Source organism: Bufo gargarizans, chromosome 8 (genome assembly GCF_014858855.1).
Source record: "Bufo gargarizans isolate SCDJY-AF-19 chromosome 8, ASM1485885v1, whole genome shotgun sequence".
In the NCBI taxonomy this organism is placed as follows: Eukaryota; Metazoa; Chordata; class Amphibia; order Anura; family Bufonidae; genus Bufo; species Bufo gargarizans.
The window spans coordinates 84432331-84440979 of NC_058087.1; positions in this window are offsets into that span (position 1 = coordinate 84432331).

Below are 8649 nucleotides of genomic sequence, written 5' to 3' on the forward strand. Positions count from 1 at the left end.
ATCTATTTCTCTGACGATCTAATACATTTGATGCAGCAGACATTATGACGTTTTGGGGGCTGTTGCTGCAAGTGGGGCTTGTAAAAAAAAAAAAATTAAATGAGACAATATTGGAGTTCAGATGTCTTGTACCACACTCCAATTTACAATATGGCCATGTCCCGCTCAAGATTTGATTCCATTTTGAAATTCCTATGTTATAATGATGATGCACAGTGACCGTCTATTCAAAATAAGACCCCTCCTGGAGCACCTCAACTTAAAATTTACAGAGGTGTTCACCCCAGAAAAAGAAATTAGCATAGACAAGTCCCTTGTACATTTTAAAGGGATTCTGTCACCTCCCCTCAGCCAAAAAACGATTTTAAAGCAGCCATGAAGCACAGCTTACCTGGATTAGGCTGTGCTCTTTTATCTTGCAATCCGTCCAGCAGTTACTGCAAAAAACGACTTTTATTCATATGCAAATGTGTCCTGAAGGTGCCCAGAGGGGCGTTTTTTTCTTCTTAGAGAGCCCAGTACCGCCCCTCTTTCAGTGCCCAGCCCGCCTTCCTTGTACTGTCTAACTGCCGCCCCCAGCCTGCCACAGCCTCTCCTCCCTCTCCTCCCCCTCCCTCACGCCGAACGAACTCTCGCACAGGCGCAGTACCCACTGAGGGCTGCGCCTGTGCGATCAGCAGGAGACTGAGGGCAGGAGCTTCATCCTCGTCACTGGGCATGCGCTGAGCCCAGTGACGTCCGATGCTCGCTCTTCCCTGCTGACTGAGGGAAGAGCGAGCATCGGACGTCACTGGGCTCGGCGCATGCCCAGTGACGAGGATGAAGCTCCTGCCCTCAGTCTCCTGCTAGGGTGACCACATTTCCAAACTGCCATTCAGGGACACCCGCCCCGGCCCCCCCGCACCCATGTCCACTCCCCAAAAAATATGATTTTTGATACTTTTTAAAAAAAAATTAAGTCACTTAGTGACAGCGGCGTACTTTGTACTTACGCTGGCAAGTTCATTGCATCGAAGTTATGCTTGAGATTGCTATAAACATAACTGCCTGTGCATTGTTCAGTAATTTGTGATTGTGCCCTGCACACAATCACTGGCTACCTAAAACAGGTCATATTTTTAATGTGCATTGTCAGCAGAATATGCAGACATCATATCCACAGATAAGCCATTTGTTGTAATCACATGTAAAATTTTCTCTGAAATTGCAGCAGCACTTTCCTCACCTTCATAAAAATCCAACAAGCTTGTTCTCTGTGTGTCTCCTTTATTAGTGTCCCCTCAGGTGTCTCTGTCTCCTTCATCAATGTCCTCTCAGTTCCATGTGTGTCACCTTTATTAGCGTCCCCTCTGTTCCCTGTGTCACCTTCATTACTGTTGTCTTAGCCCGGACTTACTAGCGGGAGCCGAGGTCAGGAGGACTCGGAGGAGGAGGTCTTGGTCTGTGCCACTGCCGCGGTACTGGTAGGTGACGGTGAGTGACTCACTGCCTGCCCTGTACGAATCGATGCTGCTGCGCTGGCTCTCTCTGCTGCAAGAACCGCGGCGGCAGCTGGAGGAGGAGGTGGGGGTGGAGTCGGAGCCGCAGAGAGAGCGGGACATGGTGACGTCACTGGTTGTTACACGCCAAGCGGGGCAGCCGTAGCAACCAGTGATTTAGGATGAATTAATTACAACAGCACTGCGGCAGCAGCGGCAGTGAATGTTGCAGACTGGCAGGCAGTTGATTCCGGGACTCTCTATTGTCCCGGTTTGAAGGCTCCCGGGACACGGGACAAAAACGTAAATTACGGGACGATCCCGGGCAAACCGGGACACGTGGTCACACTATCTCCTGCTGATCGCACAGGCGCAGCCCTCAGTGGGTACTGCGCCTGTGCGAAAGTTCGTTCGGCGTGAGGGAGGGGGAGGAGAGGCTGTGGCAGGCTGGGGGCGGTTAGACAGTGCAAGGAAGGCGGGCTGGGCACTGTAAGAGGGGCGGTACTGGGCTCTCTAAGAAGAACAAAACGCCCCTCTGGGCACCTTCAGGACACATTTGCATATGAATAAAAGTCGTTTTTTGCAGTAACTGCTGGATGGATTTCAAGATAAAAGAGCACAGCCTAATCCAGGTAAGCTGTGCTTCATGGCTGCTTCAAAATCGTTTTTTGGCTTAGGGGAGGTGACAGAATCCCTTTAAAGGAAGGATTACATTTCGTCAGTACCTGCCCAGCAAGCGGGCACAGTATGGAATAAAAATGTACAAGCTGTGCGAAAGTACCTCCAGGTACACCTACAGGTTCCGGGTTTATGACTGGAAAGATTCCCGGATACAACCCCCTGAATGTCCCCCTGTCCTAGGAGTTAATGGCAAGATCGTGTGGGACTTACTGCACCCACTGCTGGATAATGGTTAACTCTATGTAGATAACTGTTACACCAGCATCCCCCTATTTATGTCCCTAAAAGCCCGAGGTACTGTGGCTTGCGGCACAGAGCAAAAAGAAAATAAGAGAGGGCTCCCTAGATCCCTGGTAGGGCAACTACTCTAAAAAGGTGACAGTAAGGCTCTCCACCATGAGAACATGCTGGCTGGTAAGGACAAGAGGGATGTCCTTGTACTAACCACCATTCACACCAACACCAGGTCTCCTGCCCAAGTGCGAGGTACCACTACCCCTGTCAACAAGCCAGACTGCATCCAATCAAGTGCTGAAGTCCTACAGTGCCATGCGTAAAACTAAGGTTTGGTGCAAAAAGCTTGCCGTATACATTGTACAATGCGTACATTTAACATCGAACTACAGGCCACACAGGAACTTTCCTTCAGTTCCAAGAGATGGTAATCAAGGCCCTAATTTTCCAAGGGAGTGGAGGGTCCGAATACATCAAGAGGTCATGGTGCCCGTGTAGTACCAGGACAACATTTCCCTGATTAAGTGCCACAAACAGCAAAAAGGGGAAAGACCCCCAAAAAGATGCCAGGTTTGTTACAAAAGGGGAATACAAAAGGACCCCATTCATCAGTGCGACACCTGGCCTCTGCATGAAAGAATGCTTCCGAACCTACCACTCGCCCATGGATTTTTAATTTCATCCTTTAGGCCTCCTTAACACACACGGGTGCAATGTGTGAGGTGAACGCATTGCACCCGCACTCAATCTGGACCCATTCATGCACATGAGGGGTGATTTTTCACGCATCGCTTTTGCTTTCCGTGAAAATCGCAGCATGTTCTATATCAGGGTAGGCAACCTCCGGCACTGCAGCTGTGGTGAAACTACAACTCCCAGTATGCATACTTGCTCTGCTCTTCTAAGAACTCTCATAGAAATGAATGGAGCATGCTGGGAACTGTAGTTTCACAACAACTGGAGTGCCGAAGGTTGCTGATCCCTGTTCTATATTGTGCGTTTTTCACGCAACGCAGGCCCCATAGAAGTGAATGGGGCTGCGTGAAAATCACAAGCATGCGCAAGCAAGTGCGGATGCGGTGCGATTTTCAGGCACGTTTGCTAGGAGACGATCGGGATGGGGACCCGATCATTATTATTTTCCCTTATAACATGGTTATAAGGGAAAATAATAGCATTCTGAATACAGAATGCATAGTACAAAAAAATGTTTAACTCCCCATAATCCACTTGTTCGCGCATCTCTTCTGTCTTCTTCTTTAAGGAATAGGACCTTTGATGACGTCACGGCGCTCATCACATGGTCCGTCACATGATCCATCACCATGGTAAAAGATCATGTGATGGACTATGTGATGAGCGCAGTGACGTCATGAAAGGTCCTATTCCTCAAAGAAGAAGACAGAAGAGAAGGCGGCTGCGCGAACAAGTGGATTAAGGTGAGTTAAATTTTTATTTTATTTTTTAACCCCTCCAGCCCTATTTTACTAAGCTTTCTGTATTCAGAATGCTATTATTTTCCCTTATAACCATGTTATAAGGGGAAATAATACAATCTACACAAACTTGAACCCAAACCTGAACTTCTGTGAAGAAGTTTGGGTCTGGGTACCACATTCAGTTTTTTATCACACGCGTGCAAAACGCATTGCACCAGCGCGATAAAAACTGAACAACGGAATGCAATCGCAGTGAAAACTGACTGCAATTGGGTACCTACTCACGCGGGTTTGCCGCAACGCATCTGGACCTTATCCGGACACGCTCGTGTGAAAGAGGCCTTATGCGCCCTGTAATATTTCCATATCTCTGATTTAGTCCACCTCACTTGCATACCCACTTTCCAACAACCACTACATACATAATATTTTCTGTGAGACACATGGCAGCTAAAATCCATGTCTGCCAAATTCAGGTCAGCAAATTGTCATTTTTTATTTTCACAGCCAAGCATTTCCTAATTCTGTGAAACGCTCGATGGGTCTAAGTGCTCACTACACACCTTGAAATATTCCTTGAGGGGTGTAGTTTTCGGAATGGGGTAACTTTTTGGGGATTTCCACTCTAGGGGTTCTTCATATGCGACATAGTTCCAAAAAGCCAATCCTGCTAAATCTGTCCTCCAAAAGCCCTATGGCGCTACTTCCCTTTTGGACCCTGCCATGCACCCATACATCATTTTACGAGTACATATTTGGTGTTGGCGTATTCGGGGGGAAATGGAGAACAAAATGTGGGGTGCATTTTGTCCTGTTACCCCTTGTGAAAGTGAAAAATGTGGGTGTGAAGCAACTTTTTCCACCTCATCCACCATGCTGGCCACAATAAGATTGACCTTTGACCTCTGTAGGGGCAGGAACACACAGAGAAAGTTTAAATTCCCCCCACCCCTCCACCCCCTCAGTGTTTTCCTGCCCCTATGGGGGTTAACACATGGAGAGAGCTCTCCTGATGGAGGGAAGAAGAAAATAAAATAAATTCCACTCCTTTACCGGATCTCCGGCTGTCCTCCCATGGCAGGGGCTTAGGCTGGGCAGCTGGAGCATCGAGGACCCTCGTTCTGGCTTATGCTGGGGCCTGTGGTCCTTCCTTTTCAACTGACCTCCTTCCTCTGGAGGAAGCAGTCAGCTGCGCCGGATTCACTGAGAGGCACGCCCGCGAGTGCGGCGTCCTCTTGTTACAACAAGTGACCGGTAGGTGGAGCAAGCAGGTGTGGCTCATGAAGCACTGAGGCTGAAGAACGATGCGGCGCAGAAATCGAGCCGGCAGCCGAGGCGCAGTCTGATGACGTAAGACGCCGGAATCTGAAAAGATTGCGGGCTCCTCTCAGCACTTGCCTGCAGATTACCCACAATGTTGGAGACACCTACTCCCCATCAGGAGGTCCCGGACTCCTCTGCAAGAGCCTGTACGGTGAGTCCCCTGCATTTTTTTTCAATGCTAGACTCCTCTTTTGTAGACAGGCGTTCTCGCTGTATTAATTGGTGTATGCTTGGTTGTTCCTTGTTTCCAGGGCACAAAGGAACCTAGATCAAAGTCTAGGATCCTAAAATGTAATGCCTGCTCTAAAAAGCTTCCTGAGAATTACAAGAAAAAACTTTGCAAGTCGTGTCTTTCTGAGTTATGGAAGGAGGAACAACGGAGTATAAAAGATGAAATCCTTTAAGTCCTCCTTAGCCTCTATATCCGCTCCCAGTGGCCCCCTTCATCCGCCAAAAAGCGTAAACTTTCTGTCCAGTCCTCATCTGACGCAGATGAGGCAGAGGAGATTTCGGTCTCATCTAAACAGATTATAGAGGAAGATCCCTTATCTGAGGGAGAAATTATAGAGGAGGATAAGAAGTATTTTTTTCTTATCCGATCAAATGGAGGAACTTTTAAGATCTGTCAGATCCACTATTTCACGCACGGTCCAGGATGAAATGGTCGGAGGTCTTAGATTAAGAAAATCTATTGTTTTCCCGATAAATGAGAACATTAGAGAGATGATCATGGACAAGTGGCTAAATCCAGAGAAGAGGCTGGGTGTCTCTAAAGAATTTAGAAACAGTCTTTGTTTCGACTAGTCTGAGTGTAAAATCTTCAATGAGACTCCTAAGGTAGATATTCAAGTGGCGAAAGTAGTTAAAAGAACTGCACTTCCATTTGAGGACTCCTCCCAACTAGGCGATCCCATGGACCGCAAAGCTAAAGGCTTATTAAAAAAGGCCAACATAGCTGCAACATCTGTTGCTAGGGCTATGTATATCTGGTTAGGGGAGCTGGATGAACATCTTAAAAACAAAACCCCAATCGAAGAGATTCCATCCCTTTACTTAGATCTGCTACTGCCTTCTTAGCTGACGCCTCTGCAGAAACCATTCATTTCTCCGCTAAAGAGGGGGCACTATCAAATGCCGCCCGTAGGGCATTATGGATGAAAGCCTGGTCTGGTGACAAGGCTTCTAAAGCTAAGTTGTGTTTGATCCCCTTCTCAGGAGAGTTCATTTTTGGCCCTACCTTAGACAAAATATTGGAGAAGGCAGCGGACAAGAAAAAAGGTTTTCCGGAAGATGGGGATCAAAAGAAAAGCCCTTTCGTCAGTTTCAACACCATCAGAGATCCTATAGGGGAAAAGGTAAAGGGGGCAGATCGAGTTACCCCAAAGGGGGGAGAGGTAGGGGTTTCATCCTTAACCCTCAGAACAGACATACTAATAAGCAATGACGCCAAGGTGGGGGGCAGACTGTTGGGGTTTCTATCTTCATGGGAGCAGATCACAACAAATCCCTGGGCATTAAACATTGTTGCACAGGGATACAAGATAGAATTCTCCTCAGTTCGCCCCAGAAGATTATTTACCTCGCCTCGGGGCAGGTCATTCTTACCCAAATTATGGAAGGGAGTTCAGGAGTTTTTGAGCTCAGGCGTAGTTCAAAGAGTTCCATATCTAGAAAAGGGGACAGGTTCTATTCAAACCTTTTCATAGTAAAAAAGGCAGACCAGTCCTATCGTACCATTATAAACCTAAAAGATCTGTTCTGTACAAAAGATTCAAAATGGAATCCATCAGATCCACAATACCACTCATTCCGAAAGGGGCATTCATGTCTTCAATAGACTTCAAAGATACTATCACATTCCCATCCACCATCTCTCACGAAAATTCCTCAGTTTTACAATAAAGGATCCAAGAGGGACCTTACATCACTGCCAGTATATTGCACTTCCATTCAGCATCTCCTCCGCTCCCAGAATATTCACAAAACTAGTAGTAGAAATGGCCGCTTACCTTCGCAAAGAAGGTTTAATTATTATTCCCTACCTCGACAACTTCCTGATAGAGTTGAGCGAACACCTGGATGTTCGGGTTCGAGAAGTTCGGCCGAACATCCCGGAAATGTTCGGGTTCGGGATCCGAACCCGATCCGAACTTCGTCCCGAACCCGAACCCCATTGAAGTCAATGGGGACCCGAACTTTTCGGCACTAAAAAGGCTGTAAAACAGCCCAGGAAAGAGCTAGAGGGCTGCAAAAGGCAGCAACATGTAGGTAAATCCCCTGCAAACAAATGTGGATAGGGAAATGAATTAAAATAAAAATTAAATAAATAAAAATTAACCAAAATCAATTGGAGAGAGGTTCCATAGCAGAGAATCTGGCTTCCCGTCACCCACCACTGGAACAGTCCATTCTCAGATATTTAGGCCCCGGCACCCAGGCAGAGGAGAGAGGTCCCGTAACAGAGAATCTGTCTTCATGTCAGCAGAGAATTAGTCTGCATGTCATAGCAGAGAATGAGGCTTCACGTCAGCCACCACTGCAACAGTCCATTGGCATATATTTAGGCCCAGCACCCAGGCAGAGGAGGGAGGTCCCGTAACAGAGAATCTGTCTTCATGTCAGCAGAGAATTAGTCTGCATGTCATAGCAGAGAATGAGGCTTCACGTCAGCCACCACTGCAACAGTCCATTGGCATATATTTAGGCCCAGCACCCAGGCAGAGGAGGGAGGTCCCGTAACAGAGAATCTGTCTTCATGTCAGCAGAGAATTAGTCTGCATGTCATAGCAGAGAATGAGGCTTCACGTCAGCCACCACTGCAACAGTCCATTGGCATATATTTAGGCCCAGCACACACACAGGCAGAGGAGAGAGGTCCCGTAACAGAGAATCTGGCTTCATGTCAGCAGAGAATCAGTCTGCATGTCATAGCAGAGAATGAGGCTTCATGTCAGCCACCACTGCAACAGTCCATTGGCATATATTTAGGCCCAGCACACACACAGGCAGAGGAGAGAGGTCCCGTAACAGAGGATCTGGCTTCATGTCAGCAGAGAATCAGTCTGCATGTCATAGCAGAGAATCAGGCTTCACGTCAGCCACCACTGCAACAGTCCATTGTCATAAATTTAGGCCCAGCACCCAGGCAGAGGAGAGAGGTCCCGTAACAGACAATCTGGCTTCATGTCAGCAGAGAATTAGTCTGCATGTCATAGCAGAGAATGAGGCTTCACGTCAGCCACCACTGCAACAGTCCATTGGCATATATTTAGGCCTAGCACACAGGCAGAGGAGAGAGGTCCCGTAACAGACAATCTGGCTTCATGTCAGCAGAGAATCAGTCTGCATGTCATAGCAGAGAATGAGGCTTCACGTCACCCACCACTGCAACAGTCCATTGGCATATATTTAGGCCTAGCACACAGGCAGAGCAGAGAGGTCCCGTAACAGACAATCTGGCTTCATGACAGCAGAGAATCAGTCTGCATGTCATA